The 17,820-nt window shown below is 39.7% G+C and overlaps 1 protein-coding gene and 1 long non-coding RNA gene across 2 annotated transcripts in view; one reads left to right on the forward strand and one right to left on the reverse strand.

The window, feature by feature from the left end:
• The window catches only part of LOC134542121 (protein yippee-like 2), a 401,716-nt gene that overhangs the window by 157,264 nt on the left and 226,632 nt on the right, over window positions 1-17,820 (reverse strand). The window lies entirely within an intron of this gene.
• LOC134542122 (uncharacterized) lies at window positions 7,223-17,367 on the forward strand. The gene is made up of 2 exons (XR_010076741.1): window positions 7,223-8,405; window positions 11,850-17,367. It is a non-coding gene; the product is annotated as an uncharacterized LOC134542122 (long non-coding RNA).

Raw genomic sequence — 17,820 nt, forward strand, 5'->3', positions numbered from 1 at the left:
AGTAGGTGCAGATGGTGACACTCAAGGTCACAGGGGCGCCAACATTCTATCTGTGTTTCTGGATTAGTTACATACGATTCGTCATCTTACCCCGTTCGCCAACTTACCCCGGTCTCCCCTATATATATATATATATATATATATATATATATATATACACACACACACACACATACATACATACATACACACACAGAGACAACTAGTGACGAAAAACTATGTAAAGTATACTTTATATTTTGCAATATTTTCCACAATTAACGTTTTTGAGTATAGTTTAACTTGAGATTGGTATTTAAATCACATCAGGTAATTTAAATACACAAACTTAGCCACTCAGTATTGATCACAAAATAATCATGAAACACAAAAGTTACTTCAATAACTTTGTCGAATTATTGCTTTAGAAAAACCACGCAAAGATTCGCCAATTTTGCACAGGTTAGAAAGGTGGTATCTTGTGCCTGGGTTCTCTAGTTCTCAAAATATCTAGCCCCCCCCCCCCCCCCCCCAGCACACGCATACCTTCATCTTCCTGGCCCCGCAATCGGAAGTTTCATAAACACAACAGGCAATTCAAAATTCTGAACTGACTTTCCGGTAACGCGTTCTCTGAAGATGGAAAATGTGATCATAGTCGAAACGTTGAGGTAATAACCAAAAAAACGCTTTTGTTTTTGTTTTCATGATTCTAACGGTATATAAATTGCAGCGAAAGTTTACTTTTCATTTAATACATTTCCTTTTACATGCTACTGAAAAATTGCATATGCCTTAGGAACAGGCCTGCATAGGAGCATTGTTGTTTGCCAAATATAACCCTTTTCCCTTCAACGAATTATGGATTTAAAAAAAATATATTTCACTACCTTTCGGAGTGTTTTATATTACATTTAGCAGCTCGAATGGGAATAAAATCAAAATTTGAATCAATATTCAAATAAACATTTTACGTTATTAGGATTATTATTTGTTATGTCTAATCGCTTAATAAATACAATTTTTTTTCTAGGAAATTACACATTAAAGTCAAATAAAATTTGACTAAGAGCCTGAGGAAGTTTTGGGAAGCTATCATTTATGCCATGACATATAACAAATTTGGATGATTTAAGCAATAGCTAATACGTACCTATTTGAAGAATAATTGAGAGCCATGCGAGATAAAAAAAATATAATTTAATACACAATGCAGAGCATATGCTCTCACTTAGGAATATATCGTAGCGATACATTGAATACAGCCTCGATTCGGCAATAATTCAGCACGTGCCAAGGAAATGTGAAGTGGCGGCTCTCGTGGCCCGCCTACGGGCGCTGGAGCTGTCTCCGAGGACAAAGAACCTTCTTGGAACGGGCCGTGCAATGACCGAGTGTCTACACCAATCGTGATAAAACTTCTCTGACTTTAAATTACCAAAACTGCAAACTGACCTGAATTTTTTTTTTTTTTTTAATAATTTACACATTTTGACATTTTCTGAAGGAAAAAAATGGAACAGCCTTTACCATCCCCATAGCGGGGTTATTTTAAACAGAACAACATGCATGCGCCATTTTTGTAGTGTGCATTAATTACTATGCGATATAACACCAACTGGAAAAAAAATACTATCACAGTTTGTATGATGGCAGACTGGAAATAACTTTTTCCCCCTCAAAGTGCTATCACTGGGGAATTTCCATGATTTTTCCAGGATTTAAAGTAAAATTCCTGACCTTCCAGGATGCGGAGCTGCAAATACAGAGATCTGGAGCTCTCCCGAAGAGACTACGGACTGATGTCGAGATTGGACCGTGGGGGCGCAAACTGCGCAGCACACATCTGTGGCAGCAATCTTGGGTTTGTTATAAGATAACACGGAACTTGGTTCGTTCGAGGTTCGAGGTTCGTGGTTGATAATTCGTGAAGAATGCACCGAGGTCCCCCGCCCGCCTGGGCACACACACGGTACCTGTGCAGAAGAAACCACGGGATTTCCAAACTGCTCAAGATATCCGAGTAGATCTGCTTCCATATTTTGCTTTTAAAATGTAATTTTAGACGAGTGAAAACGGCTGAAACACTCGTTATTTTCATACTGTTTAGACACGAAACGCCCGGTAGAGATCTTTGAAACCACTTAAGAGAATTACACATTTTATCCTCATTTACCCGCCATATACTGTTATGGTTACCGTATAAATTTCATAGTTGCCCTATGCACGACGAGAAGACTGCACGTCAGTCCAAAGCTTAGATTCCGAGCTAGAAGCATCAGCGAGCGTCACACATATAATCCCGTTTTAACTAACACGTACACACACCCCACTAGACGGGCCTCTTAAAATATGTTCAGGGGTTGGGATCTCAGAACGACGTGATGACATCAAAGGCACATTGGAGAAGCAGACGTTGTCAGTGCTACCTGTGCGCTGATTGGCTAAATCCTCCAATTCCTTTATAATTAGGAGTCGCGTCTGACTAATCCTTACACGAAAAAAAGGACAGCTGTCGGGAATTGGAATCCTTTGCGACCAGAGTTGTGATATTGCATTAATAAAAATATAAGCTTGAACCAGAAAGTATCGAATTACTTTAATGCCAATATGCCAATACCTCACTGGCTTCACGAGCAAGAGTTTGAAATTGTAAAAACCATGCACAATGTTTAACGATTTCCCGCGAAAAAGGTTTGTCCTATTTTATGATCGGTCCATTTCGGTGGTCAAAAGCGCTACAGCAACAACACGACATGAAAGGAAATCGGGAAGGCAAACGCAGCATACTTTTTCCGAAAGATATTTCAGCTAGGATAGGAACCTCAACTCCTGGAATGCGACCAACATGCTATAATCTCCTGATCACATTGCAGTGGTTTCGTCTCGCCCAACACACTGCTCAAGAGTCATGGCAGATCCTACAGCGGATGGTTTTACATTGAAAGGTCTGTAATCCTGCAGTTCGAGACCACAGTCATCATGAAAAAATTATCATGCCGGATCATAGAACGTCAATATAACTTTAACGAGATCACAAAATAATTAATATACAATAAAATGAATGGTTTATACATATAAAGGGGGGGAAAAAAGTACAGGTGAGCGTTGGACTTCTTCAAAAAATCATATCGGAAATGTACCTACCTGCGAAATGTGAAATGTAACCCGCTATAAAACCGAAAACACTGTACTGAAATGAAAACCGACAATAATGATAAATTCCGTGCGCACCAAAAACCGCCGGAAGCACAGCAAGGTCAGTTATACAATGACACGGAAACGGAGACACGGATAACGTAAACGGAGACGTATTTCCCGGCACATTTTCACTGTTAAGTCTGCTGCTTCCAGAATGCACGAAAACATAACAAATTGCAACCAATGAGATTGCATTTCAAAATTATGAAATATTAATATAATTGGAAAAAAAACTATGCTTCGAAATCATATCACGGACAAAATTTACACGCACAATAAAAATAAATGACAAAGTAATAATACGATACTAGATATTCTTGTACTTCAAACCAATTTTTACATATATTTAGAACATAAACAAACATGGCTACCACCGCAGTCGAGTACTCCGCTTATATTGGTCGCACGGAGCAACGTAAACGGAAGAGCTCATCATTGTCGAAGCTAATCCGTAACAAAGATTATCCACCTACGTGTTATTTTAGAAACTCTGCTCCTTGAGATCCGTGTACGTTTACGTGATCCGTTACAGTTTACATGTTGTTGTAGAACGGGCCTGGCGGCCAAGGTAAACATCCGGAATCTGTCTGGAAAAATCTGAACGAGAAACTGCTCGATTACAGACTGTACCGAACCCACGGAGTGCCAAATTAAAGACCCTTTTCCTTCGCCGCTCAATATTGTGCTTCCTGCGTGGGAAAAAGGAAATAAAAACGCTCGCCTACGGCCACTTTGCCCGCCATCTTCCCCGATTGACCCGGACGAGCCACACCGCGAGACCAGGCCTGGTTCGTGAGCCGAGTCGCAGCACGCCAGCGGGAACCACCCGACATGCCAACGAGGCAATCGCGCTGAGAGGTTCTGCCCGCAATCCGCGACGAACGAGAGCGTAAACTAACTTGGCCAGCGACGTTCATTGTTCGCCATCACGAAAGGAAATTCGACGTAGCTTCTAAGCGTGCGCATTAAGTAATGGTCTTACTATTCGGTACGTTTCTGGTTTGAAAAAAAAAAAAAGCCCTTGGTAAATGCGGACTGATCCTGCTGCAATCTCTCTCGCCTACGCGTACACCATTAACATATATCGTCTCTGCGAATGTTAAGTCTGTCATTCTGTTGTTGGTCGTAAAATCCACACTGCGCTAATCGTAAAAGTCAAACATGTAAAAGTACCACAACCAATCATATACTAAGCTGCACACCAAGACTACTGGTTGCTAGCACGCATGTACAACTCCGAGGCCCCTTATAAGACGAGACGGTTTGGTTGAGTCAACTTCGATGCCTGGTTGACTCTCAACTAGTTGACTGTCGTGTGAAGACTCTTTTATGGGCTGTTTTCATACCAAGCAACTTGAGGAATCAACTTCTCTTCCCAACGGGAAGTCAGTACGATCTAAGAAAATTACATAGTTAAATAATTACTTAAATATTTATAATAATTTGAATGAATTTTTATTACCAGTTGCACCTTGTCTGGAAGGCTCCATGCTGTTAAAATAGGCATACCATTTTCGTGCCACATTCCTCCAAGCCCACTCCTTTTGATTTTATCACTGTGTTTTATAGATCTACTATGCACCCTCTGTAACTGCTCAACAAATTAACAGAACTCAGAACTGATATTTTATTTCCGAGTGCATGTACTGCGTTGCACATATTCTGCACAATCCCTTTTTCTGTTAACTCAAGCGAATGATGGTGATGAGGAAAAAATACATGTTCGAGATAAACAATGGGTCAACGAAGACTTGCTGATCTGGGAACATTATGCATTGAATAAAACTTGCATGGATACTCAATTCTAATTCCATTATTGAAATGTTTAATGAGAGGAAAGCGCAAAGACTTATTTTTAATTATATCAGTTTTTTATGTTGTTCAGTGTTAACTAATTTTCATATAGTATAATTGTCTAAATTATGTTTTGTTTTGAAAATAAAATTATAATACAGTTCTTAAAATGTTAACATTTACACAGCTTTGGCATATTTTCACAGCAATATTATATCTTAAACGTTTACCCTCTTTATATATATTGTCACGGTCTGAATATTTCATTACCTTTTTTTCTTAAATTTTATTTTACTTTTGTTTCTCGTCAGGTTTACGTGTTGGTGTACGTGCGCGTTTCCAGGCTCGGCCGGTTGATTTCGACACGCGGGTATGGGAATATAGGTTACTGCGATAGAAGTTTGCAAGCGCCGCGGGCTTTTGCGAGGCTGCGTGGGTTGCTAATTCTCGTGGGTCGCTGGCCAGGGCCTGCTGAGAGGTTGCAACACGCCGTTCCAGAAAAACCTGCTGCGCTATGCTAGTCTCTGGTTTGTCGCGCGAGGCTTTTGTGTTCTCGTTTCGAGGACTCTGTCCTGTTTAGTGATGCCATCTTGCGTCCAAGTTTGGAAACGTAGACGGAAAATTAACAATCGAGCAGCGCAAGAGGGAGAGGGGGAAACTCGCTCGCGCCTGCGCAGAAGGAATAGCTGACTTCATTTGTTTTTCAATTTTTCCTTGTGGGAAGGGAGGGGACCGCGAGTTGCCTTGTGGATAAGTTTTCCCGGTGTTCGTGTTTTTTTTTGTTTTTCCGGCATGGCCTAGTTTTGTAGTTAAAACCTCCTTCCAGGGAGGGGCCGGGGCTTTTTGCCTGGGGACCTCTCTGGGAGCCGGGTCCACGTCGGTTTGAAACAACTTTGCTTCGCCTCAAGTCAGTAGGGTAAGTGGTTGGCCATGGCTCGTTCGCAACAATCATTTCTTGGACGATCTTCGTCTTAATCTTTTAAGTAATAATGTAGTATTGTTCCACCTCTATTATTTATTATTTGGTTTTGGGAAAAATCGACGTCTGGTTATAAGTATGTAGGTAGTGGTAACTGGGAAGTATACTATTCTTCCGCGGAGCTGCGACGACGAGAGAACCGCCATTTTGTAGTGATAATTGTTTGCCGGCGGACGTCACTTTAATATGTATTTGAGGTATTTATTTATTCTTGAATCCACGTGATAAATTATTATTTATGAATTCTTCTGTTAACCTTTTTTTTTTGTTTTAATTTCTCAGAGTTTGTTTATTGTGCTTCTCATATTTGGATTAGTAAATAAAACCTGTGCTTGAATGAACTAATCATGTTTCTTTTCAGTACATAAATAATACCCTACACTTCCTGTATAGGGAGAAGACTTGATCTCGAGTACCCTGCCTACCTATGAGCTACAGTACTACCTCCCCCCCAGTGTTATAGGTCATTTATTGTTTTGTGTATAGGTGTATGCAGGACGTCTGACGGAGTCACGTCTCAAGTGGTGGAGGCGCCGGGTAATAGTCTCTTGTAGGGTTGTTTGTGCTTTATTTATTTATTTATTTTCTCTTTTTCTTTTGAATTTAATCATGTTTTATCCCAGAGCAGTGGAAGCAGTGTCGTGTGGGAGCACGCGGCGGACGCGTTGCGTTGTGCTTCACGTATTTTTGTTAGTAATGTTACTGTTGTTTTGTTTAAATTTTATGAATAAAAAGTTTTTGGTTTAGTTTAGTCAATCAGTCAGTCAGTCAGTCAGTCAGTCATGAGTTTCTTTTTTTTTATCAGGTCACTTATCAAGGTTTATTAATTTTAATTACGTAACTTTTAATTCCGGTTTAATGATTATTTAATTAATTTTGAAAATTATCATAATTAAATTTTGGTTATGAACCTAAGAGTTTGTGTGGAGTTTTGGTTTAGAAACGATGTTAAAACTTGTGTTAAGTAATGTTGTAGACAGTGCTTGTTGCGGGCGAGGAAAGTCATGTGTCGTGGAGCGGTGACGAGCGCGACAAGTCAGCTGTGCGCTGACCTTGAGCGGTTTCCGGCCTGGCGCGACACGGCTCGGCACGGCGCGGCAAGAATCGTTCCGGCCCGGTGTTTACCGGCCGGCTGGTCTTCCAAGGATACAGATAAGAGTTTTACAGTTATTTTTTTTTTAATGATTAATTTTATGTGCGTCATTGACTACACCACACCGTCTAAATTTTTTTTTATGAGTTAATTTAATAATGTTGAGAGCAATAAATTTTAATAGCAGTTATTTATTTGTCATTATAATTATTTTTGTTTTGATAATAATAATTATTTTTTTTTTTTTAACTTTTCTTTTCGAATTGTAGGAGGTACACATTAGAATGGATTAGCTCTGAGAATAGTGTGAGGTTTGTTTATTTGTGTATGTTAAGGGAATGAACTCCAGGGGAACAGTCTTTGAGATGAGAGAGTTGTTGTGATTGTCCAGCCAGTGGAGCTGAGCTGGGACAATTTGAGGTGTCCCTGGGAGAGGAGGGACTGTAGCAGACCCATAGGAGATGGGCTGGCTACTGGTTAAGGGTCGGGAGAACCCTGTGTTGTTAGTAGTTGGGGCAGGAGTTCCCCATGGTAGTACCGGAAGTGGCTATCCCGTACGGGATAAGGGTACCACTTTAATTAATTTTATTGGTGGGGTTAGAGTCCCCTGTGTAGTGGGCCTATAGGAGATAGGCACTACAGCGAAATTTTTGGTTGTCCTGGAGGTAAATTCCCTGGGTTAAGTTAAGGAATTGTTTTTAAAGTTAGGAAGTAGGGAAATGTGAATCATTGTTGGAGAGTGAGTTAGTGTACCTGCCTACGTATTAAATTAAATTTTATTGAATTAATTTATGAGAAAGTTTATTGTGTTAATGATAATGGAAGTAAGTTAATTTTTTTTAAATTTTGTTTTTGAAGTAAAGTATTTTAAGTAATAAAGTTAAATAATAGAGTGAGTGGGGACAGTTATGATTGAGTATTTTTGAATTTTATTTTGTTTATCATACTTGCAATGTAATGTTTTAATTTGTTCTCTCAACATAATTAAAATTTAAATAATTTTTTTTTAATACAGTGCCTCTTATACATTTGTTGACACAAGTAATAAAGCATTTTTATTTATTTACAATTTTATTTTAATTACACAAAAATTTGTATTTAGCTTGTGATACCGAGAAAAATTTTTTTTTGAGTTGTTTTGTTTGTGTTTGATTCTTATCGGTTTTGTGAAAGTAGTGTTACAGTAATCAGTTCAGTGGTGACCTGGGACTGGCTGCATGACTAAGAAGACTGAGCATGGTGTTACTGGCTGCACATCAGAGTGAATCTGATGGCACCACCAGTAACTGTTGTTTCGAGGTGTTGCTGTTTTCACCAGACGAGACCAACCAGCTGCTTGCTGCCTACAGCATAGCAGATGTTAAGGTGAAAGTATTTTTATTTTTCTTATCAGGTTCATTAATTTTTTTAAATTTTTGTCTAGGATGTTTAATGCAATTTTTATTTCAGCTTTCATGGTTTATTAATAACAGGCAGATGTTAAGCGAATAAAGTAAAGTATTTTTTTTGAGCAGTTTGATTTTATGATTGTCGATTCTGGAGTTTATTTTTTTTTTCTAAGAGAGCAAGTTAAATAGTAAATAATGGTTAAAAGTAACTTACCTAATTTTTGCCTTGTTTTGATTGTTGATTTTGGCTATGGCCCTGGTTCTATTGAGTAGTTACTGTGTTAACAAAATTTATTTGTTGAAGATGCCATTTTAGGAAGTTAATGGAGTAATGTTGTACAGACCCTGGAGGAATGGGCTGTAGCGTGAGGGCATGGAGGCCCTGGTTGTGACTGGGTTCGCAGGGTAGGCGACCCGTAGTAAAGGAGAAATGAGCATGGGGAATGTTGTGCTCTTTTGAAGTAGCAGTGGCTACCAGTGTAAGAGGCACGGAGGTGTAGAAGTGGTGGGCCAGGAATTGGCACCACAGGGATGATTGGTCGAGCCAATCCTCCCGCTGGGAACTCTTTTTTTGTTGTTGTTGTTGTTGTTGTTGGGTTAGAGTCCCACAATGTGTGTCCACAGGAGGTGGATGTTAGGCATCTATTGGCATTTGTTGTTTTGAAAAATTTAGAAGCATGTTGCTAGTCATCGATTTTGGGTTGGAGTCATTCGTGAACCAGGTGCCAGAGGTCAGATCGTCAGAATAATTTCAATTTTGATTGATGAGATTATTTGTAAAATTATTTAGTTTTGGTATTGAGGTTTGTGTCTGTGGGGATGTTTAATAAATTTTTTTTAAGACTTTTCAAATAGTTAACCTATACCCATCTTTGTTTCGAATAGATTAACTATTAGTGTTGACCAAGTACAAAAGTATTTTCATTTGCCTATTTGTCGCTGTCACATTTATCAGGAGAACTTGTATGCCAAACTTAAAATACCTATTGTTCATGTTAATTCCAATTGGAAATTATTTCAGTTTGTTGCGGTACCTTTCCGCTGGAAAAATAACACTTGCCACTTGGAGCACGAGCCAAACTTTTTAGCCGTAAATAATGAGCAACTGGTGACCATTCAGGGTAGAAATTTGTTGGATTGTCGTCCCTTCGAAGACAGTTTATGTTTTGTTCCCAGATTTTCAGGTGATGCCATGGGAAGTTCTCTATGTCCTAAAGCTTTATTTCAGGGAGTGACTGCAGAGAAACTTGGTGAACTGTGTGCTTACAGATGCCATTCGGGAACCCACCTTATGATTACGCAGGCTGGTCCTGAACGGTATTTTCTAACTAACCCTGTTGGTAAACTAGAAGTACAGTGTTTAGGGAATAAGAACCAAACCTTGTTTTTAGCTGCTGCGGATCGACCTGGCGCTGTGGACATTGAGGTCCCTTGCGATTGTCGCTTGTACATGAATGATGAGCTTAAAATTAATGAACTTTATCCGTGTGATTTTCTTTCTAAAGCTAAATTCCAAATGATTCATGTGATTCCAGCTGCTTGGTCAAAATTAAAAAAATTAAAGATTTTACCTTTAACAGCATCTTCACACACAGTTTTTCCTTCATTAGAGGATTGTTTAGACGAGGATTGGCCTTCTGTTATTCCTCACTTGAATTTGGTCGTTTCACGTTCCTTTACGAGGCCCGACGAATTACAGCTGCGAGACCCGGTGGAAGTTGTAAGCTTTTTGTTAAAACACTTACAAAGTATTTCTTTATTTGTGATTGGTGGTACTTTATTACTAATTGTTGTAAGAAACCCTTATCTAGTGGGGATTGGTACCTTCCCCCGCGTATCAGCTTTTAGTGAAAATGTCATGTTAACAATGGAGATAAGCATAACTGTATTTATACTTGGTGTCATAATGTGTATGATTCTTTTTCTGCTATGGAAATGGTTGTCACTCAAGTGGAAATTACGGAAAACTGAGGAAATCTCACCTACTGTACAGACTGATGTTGCAACTACAAGTGAAACCTTTAACTTACGTGATCAATTTTCTGAGAATTGTCGATTAAAATCTAAGTTGGTTAGTGAGTCAGGTGAAGAATTTCATGTTTACCTCACCCTGTGTGATTAATTTTACAGAACTGTTGGTTATGTTTGATTTGTTCACCTCATGGAGGGCACATAGTTATTAAACACTTTTGTGGTTAGGATTTATAATGTTTTTTTTTTGTAATTAACTGTTCTGTTCAGAGGTTTTACTTTTTGTTTAAAAAAAAAAAAAGAGACAACAATCGAGGATGAATCTAGGGGTCCAAGCAATTATTAATCTAGGGTTAATTTTTTTTTCTAATTATTTGTTAACGCTCGACTTTGATTTAACCTGGGTAGGGATACCTTGTTCCTGGTCTATCCCCTCCCCTGTCCAAACCTGTGTGCACTTGTGCCTCTAAAGACAGTGAAATTCCTTTTTCCACAGACTCAAGTGAGGCAGAGTTGTTAGCAACAAGTGTTTACGTTTTCTTTTTCTTTCTTGAAGAAGAGACAGTGCATCGATGTACCACATCCAGAGACTCCGACAATTACGTAAGCTATGTGAAGAACTTTCCTTCGCCATGTATGTCCTCCTGACTGAGGACCATGTGTTGTGCAGCCATTGAACTTGTGTGGGAGATGGACTACTGTTTCCTCCCCTGTTGTGTGGTGGGCTGCTTATAACTCATGAGGAGTTATACGGTGGAAGCCCCTTCCCAAAATCGGTTGCTGTGTGTATGTGAACTTTCTGTCTTAAAAGAATGAAGAAACGGATCAGCATGGGGCTCGTTTTCGTCGACTTGTGCCGAACGAAGAAATCAGTTACTCTCGGCCAACCAGTGACAATGCTATTTTTTTTTTCTCTTCTGTAGCTAGTAGCTGCAGAGGCGTGTTATGAAGATCTTGGACTTCACCTAATCCTATGGACATTTCAGGTTCCTTTCCTGATGTTTATCCTTTGTTTTCCTGACTTGTATAGTCCATTCCTTTGTTTTTCTTGGAGGCCAAGCTCCCATTTTCCTTTAGCTGTGTTTGTTTCATTTTATTGACATATTTATGATCATCTTTGTTGTTGTTGTTGTTGGAGAATAACATGCCCCTGGACTCATCCTTGGTTAGTTATGCTGTTTATGGAACCGATAAAGATTAAATGTAGGGTGGATCTTTTTGTAAAATATTTGACGGCATTGTTTGATAATTATTCAATAGGGTTACTTCACAGTTTTACTTAATGGAATAATTTGAATTTCTTGCTTTTAATTGTTTAACATAATGTTTTGATATGACGTTAAAAACAAACCTTCCCCCCTAATTAACTTGTTGAAATAGGCTTGACAGTGTAGTGTATGTTCTTTGGTGAGATTTTGATACTGGTGTTGAAATGTTTGTTCAGTTTCACTGGGGAGACATCCCCGATGACATGCTGCGAGGAAGGCAGGCTGAGGGCAGAACTGCTCTGAAGGCTGGATCCTGGGTGTGAGCTGCAGATCACACTTCAAGGACTCTTCTCTCCAGCTTCAACTAGGGCTGATCTGTCCACGGTTCATGCCTCTCCTAGTTGTATGTCGTACGAGTAGTTTTACGATGTGCCAGCCACCATCGATTCTTACAGGAAAGAATTGTTTCCTGGGCTATTTTGTATTTTGTATTGGTTTAACTTTTTCAGTTTAGACTTTGGAATTAATTGTTGTGGTAAAACCTAACCTTCGTGCGCTGTCTTGTTCGAGTAGGCATTAAACGTATAAATTTTTGCCCCTTGGTTTTGTTCATTGTTAGGAATTTTTATGGCTTGTGGGGCACAAGCCCTTGCAGACCGGGGTAATGTCACGGTCTGAAAATTTCATTACCTTTTTTTCTTAAATTTTATTTTACTTTTGTTTCTCGTCAGGTTTACGTGTTGGTGTACGTGCGCGTTTCCAGGCTCGGCCGGTTGATTTCGACACGCTGGTATGGGAATATAGGTTACTGTGATAGAAGTTTGCAAGCGCCGCGGGCTTTTGCGAGGCTGCGTGGGTTGCTAATTCTCGTGGGTCGCTGGCCAGGGCCTGCTGAGAGGTTGCAACACGCCGTTCCAGAAAAACCTGCTGCGCTACGCTAGTCTCTGGTTTGTCGCGCGAGGCTTTTGTGTTCTCGTTTCGAGGACTCTGTCCTGTTTAGTGATGCCATCTTGCGTCCAAGTTTGGAAACGTAGACGGAAAATTAACAATCGAGCAGCGCAAGAGGGAGAGGGGGAAACTCGCTCGCGCCTGCGCAGAAGGAATAGCTGACTTCATTTGTTTTTAAATTTTTCCTTGTGGGAAGGGAGGGGACCGCGAGTTGCCTTGTGGATAAGTTTTCCCAGTGTTCGTGTTTTTTTTTTGTTTTTCCGGCATGGCCTAGTTTTGTAGTTAAAACCTCCTTCCAGGGAGGGGCCGGGGCTTTTTGCCTGGGGACCTCTCTGGGAGCCGGGTCCACGTCGGTTTGAAACAACTTTGCTTCGCCTCAAGTCAGTAGGGTAAGTGGTTGGCCATGGCTCGTTCGCAACAATCATTTCTTGGACGATCTTCGTCTTAATCTTTTAAGTAATAATGTAGTATTGTTCCACCTCTATTATTTATTATTTGGTTTTGGGAAAAATCGACGTCTGGTTATAAGTATGTAGGTAGTGGTAACTGGGAAGTATACTATTCTTCCGCGGAGCTGCGACGACGAGAGAACCGCCATGTTGTAGTGATAATTGTTTGCCGGCGGACGTCACTTTAATATGTATTTAAGGTATTTATTTATTCTTGAATCCACGTGATAAATTATTATTTATGAATTCTTCTGTTAACTTTTTTTTTTTGTTTTAATTTCTCAGAGTTTGTTTATTGTGCTTCTCATATTTGGATTAGTAAATAAAACCTGTGCTTGAATGAACTAATCACGTTTCTTTTCAGTACATAAATAATACCCTACACTTCCTGTATAGGGAGAAGACTTGATCTCGAGTACCCTGCCTACCTATGAGCTACAGTACTACCTCCCCCCCAGTGTTATAGGTCATTTATTGTTTTGTGTATAGGTGTATGCAGGACGTCTGACGGAGTCACGTCACAAGATTACGTGAGGGTTGGAAAAGTTGTGCATTTAGTAATGGGGAAGGGTCCGTCCTCGGCAATCCTGCACATGAACGGAATGGCGTCACTGTGCAGTAACACACCCAGAGCTAAGAACAAAAAAAATCGCATGAACTCCAACTACTTACGCGTGTTGTGTTGTCTTCCCTGTACACGATCCCCAGTATGACATTTACGTAACTGCGATCCGTACAGCTCAATGCACACGGTTATCAGTCTTTAACGAAAAACTTAAGCATTTTCAGGCTAAGAACATTTACAGCTGTCCTTCTACATGCCCATTCGTGATCACGTTAATGACTATCGACATTTTATTGTTCTCCAAATAGTTAACTCAACACACAGTTGATTTACAGATTATTTCTTTTACGTTACATGAATGAATTTGTGATTAAAATAAAGACTGGTTTTAAGACAGTAAAGAAACACACAAATATAAAAAATTATTAGTTCTATTTCAGTACATACAGTATTTTATTCTTTCAATTTTCCCTGTGGTTTTCTGGGTTCAATTCCTTGAGTTTTCCTTTATCTTCCAGGTTTACCCTGTCTACGAAAACCCTTCTTTTGTAAATAGAGTTGATCACGACAACCAAGTATACAATTACGTACACGCTCGTATCTATCTGCCACTATCGTTCCCTTTCAGCGGTGTGAGTGTTAACCAGCGCGGGGGTGTGTTCCACCCCTCCCCTTCAAGGGTTGCATCGTACAGAACCCTATCACCGTGTGCCGCGAAGCAGGTGACAACCAATTAGCGACTGGCACCGGATACTCCAATTGGGGGGAGGGGGGGTTGCGCGTTGATTTCAAGGTTGACAGAAGGTAACTGTGTTATACAATCGTATTACACAATTCCCCGTTCCCCTCGGCACACAACAGCAAGACGGGAGATGGCAACGAAGAAAAGGGCGCCGCTGAAACTACCTTGGAGTTAGTGTCGAGGAAGCGCCGACTACAGGCATTCGCCCAATTAGAAGGCTTTGTTAATCACAGGGAGGTAACTGCCTCATTAACGTACACGGAGAAAATGTTGTGCCCATTTCCAATATCAGTTTATCCGCGGTCTGAAAAGGGAGTAATTCCCAGAATTTTGAGTTAAGCAGAGTTAAAAAAAAAAACACCAACTAAATGTAGAATAAAAAAAAACTTAATATGTTTAAAAATGTAGAAATTTTATTGTAAAGAATGTGACATACTGATAAGTGCAATACGACAAAAAATCACAAAACTTATTTATAAAAACTGTTTCTGAAAAATACGTTAACTTTATTTTACCTTGCATTGTGAGGAATAGGTACATTAAAAAAATATCTGAATATAATAAAAAAAGTAATGGTAATAACTTAACGTTTATTGTAGGGGGAAAAATGCTTACACTAATTCTAAAAGGTATGTACATCGTTCCAGGCGGAAAAAGTTTCAAACGTTTTTTCTTTGTGAAAACGTCTATTCGCTCGTTAGAGTTATAGTCAGTATAATTTTCTTGTGTGACAAAATACCGACAGTTTGACTCGCTAATAACTACAAGACTAATGATTAGAGACCGGAAAAATTCGCGGGTTCAATGACCTCCAGGATAGACTCCAATATCCTCTACACACTCGGGCAAATGCCAAATGTTCATTGGCTGCTGACTTGTGAGTCATCTCGACTGGGTGGCCTGTGATTCGATACTTGTATGGGTGAGGGTCTCTAATTGGCCCTGAGTCCTCCAGACTAACAGTGAACGAATGACAGAAGCAGCACTAAGGTATAATTATTTGAATTTTAGCATGACACGAAATGAACCTGAAAATTTTTCAGGTCTCTACTAATGATGATTTAACAGTAGTTGAGCACATAACGGATTAATCATGTCTGTACGTGTTTCTTTTTTTTTTTTTGCCTGTGACGTCATCATACTAGTGTGATTGTTCACGAATTACCTTTGTGTGACGTTATAAATTGGTGTAGAGTGGAAACGCGTGTAGCCAGGACATTGATCCTGGTGTCACTGTGCAGAGCTTGTGGAGCACTGCTGGGACCCAAAGTGAGACAATAAAAATATTCACTGCAAAATAAGTGAAAATTTGTATTAAATTGAATATTACTAAACAATTTCTGATGTCGTCTCATATGACTCGTAAATATGATCGGAATGATAGAAGATGCAAGTCGAAGGAAAGCTAGCGTCGAAAGGAATTCAATAATCCTAAAGAGCACAGTGCCCAGCGAATGCGAAAGCAACGGCAAAATCGAAAAGGAAATGATAAAATGGCGCAAAGCGATTACGTAGCTGGCCCATCGGGCATACAGGGGCCATTCCGGATCATGCAAACTTTGTATTAAATAGACTGATAATTAAATTACATAATAATACGTAACACTTGTTATGATTTTATTCCAAAGTTTTCACAAAAAATTCTACCGCGCGGACTTGGAACTGCGCCATTCTCTAGTTTTGCTTTGAAAATAGTCACTGCAGCTACACTCGACACAGCTACTAGTACACCACTTTCTCATCAGGAAGACCAAAGCTGACCTCCCAACTTTGCACGCGCCTGGATTTATCCAAGACGTGTCAAGGAAGGGCCACTAAGGCCGGTATCCCAATACATTAAAATAAGGGTTTAGGTGTTGAATATTCTACACCTGTACCCTTATCGTATTCCTAGTGGACGATAGCACATGGCCAGTCTCTTATTTTTAGGCAACACATTTTGGTGACATATCCGTTGCCGTTATGTTGCCCAAATTACGCGCATGCGCAGAGCTTTTTATTTTATTTTAAGTTGTTTTCGTCCAGATGGATGAACCATATTTGGCGCCATGAACAAATATATAGTCAATTTTATGATAATCGGGGGAAGTACCAAGCGAATTGGTGTGCCAAATGAAACTATGTTAGCTAAATTATTCTGGAGTACACTTTGTACATTTTAATTGTCATAATTACAAATAATTTCAACTTTAACAGTACTTGAGACTATTAAAAAAACCAATTAATTCACACGATAGTGCTGCTATCTTTAGGACTTATAGCATAGCAAATGTATCGATAGTTGCCATACGACCGCTAGGCTAGTACCTAGCCTCGTGCAAGGCACAGTTTATTAAAACTGTTGATTATTCGTTACCTAACAGGGATTGGGTTTGGACACGTTATTGAATACGGTCTGCGAGTTAGGTTGCGTTGTATCCCAAAAAAGTAGTGCTTATTACCAGAACGTCTTGGAATACCATCCTAAGCCGCTATACAAGTAAGTGCGTGGGTGCCCCCGGGGGGATTAAAATGTCAGCCTTCCCTCACGTGACGTGACCGATAACGCATATTCCCCTTGAATACCCAAACCGAACTTCGCAAGTCAGAAAGTCTTCCCCAGGCACTGCCATTACATGCGTTCCCGCACTGTCATGAACCCTTTTGAAACCAATCTCTGAATAAATTACCACTGCACCCGTGATACCATGCAATTCGATCGGAAAAAGAACAGGAGACGCATTCTTTTTTTATGGCGTATTTTGATACTCGTCTCTTTACCAAACGGTTTTATTTTAATTGGTCGACCTCTGATTTAAAATTTTTTATGGACATACACCACAGATAAATAACAAGAATGCACAAGAAAGATGAATACAAAAAATCAACAGAAAAACAAGTCAAGATCAGCCCGTTGTAAATGTTAAATGAATTAGCACAGGAAATTCCGTGGAAGGAATTACACTAAATATCACGGCACAGACGAACACTGTGGGCTGACAAAGACGAAACCTTGTAACAAGAAGAGAGAGAGAGAGAAAGAGAGAGAAAGAGAGAGAAAGAGAGAGAAAGAGAGAGAAAGAGAAAGAGAGAGAAAGAGAAAGAGAGAGAGAGAGAGAGAAAGAGAGAGAAAGAGAGAGAGAGACTCTTGGAGAAACATAAAAAAAAAACGAACCCAACCGTGATACAAAGCAGATAACCTGGACAACCCGACCGAACACAGTATGCTGCCTGAGACAAAACAGTTGCGCCGTTTCGGGAACTAACATCAGCTCCCGTCATCAGGCACACACTGAACGTCGCCCTTGCATTGAACTAACACGCGGGATTTTCGCCGTTCAGCGAATTGGAGTGGCGATCCCTTAATTTTACAGCGTAGTATTTAAAATCCAGCAAAACAATTTTTAATATTGCAAAACCAAATTTAAATATGGTATATTCAAAAACTTAAAAACGACAACTGCTTCAGTCTTTTCCTCAACGTTTCCGTGAATACACAACAAAACTAAGTACACATAATATTT

The sequence above is a fragment of the Bacillus rossius genome (assembly GCF_032445375.1).
Source record: "Bacillus rossius redtenbacheri isolate Brsri chromosome 4 unlocalized genomic scaffold, Brsri_v3 Brsri_v3_scf4_2, whole genome shotgun sequence".
Lineage (NCBI taxonomy): Eukaryota > Metazoa > Arthropoda > Insecta > Phasmatodea > Bacillidae > Bacillus > Bacillus rossius.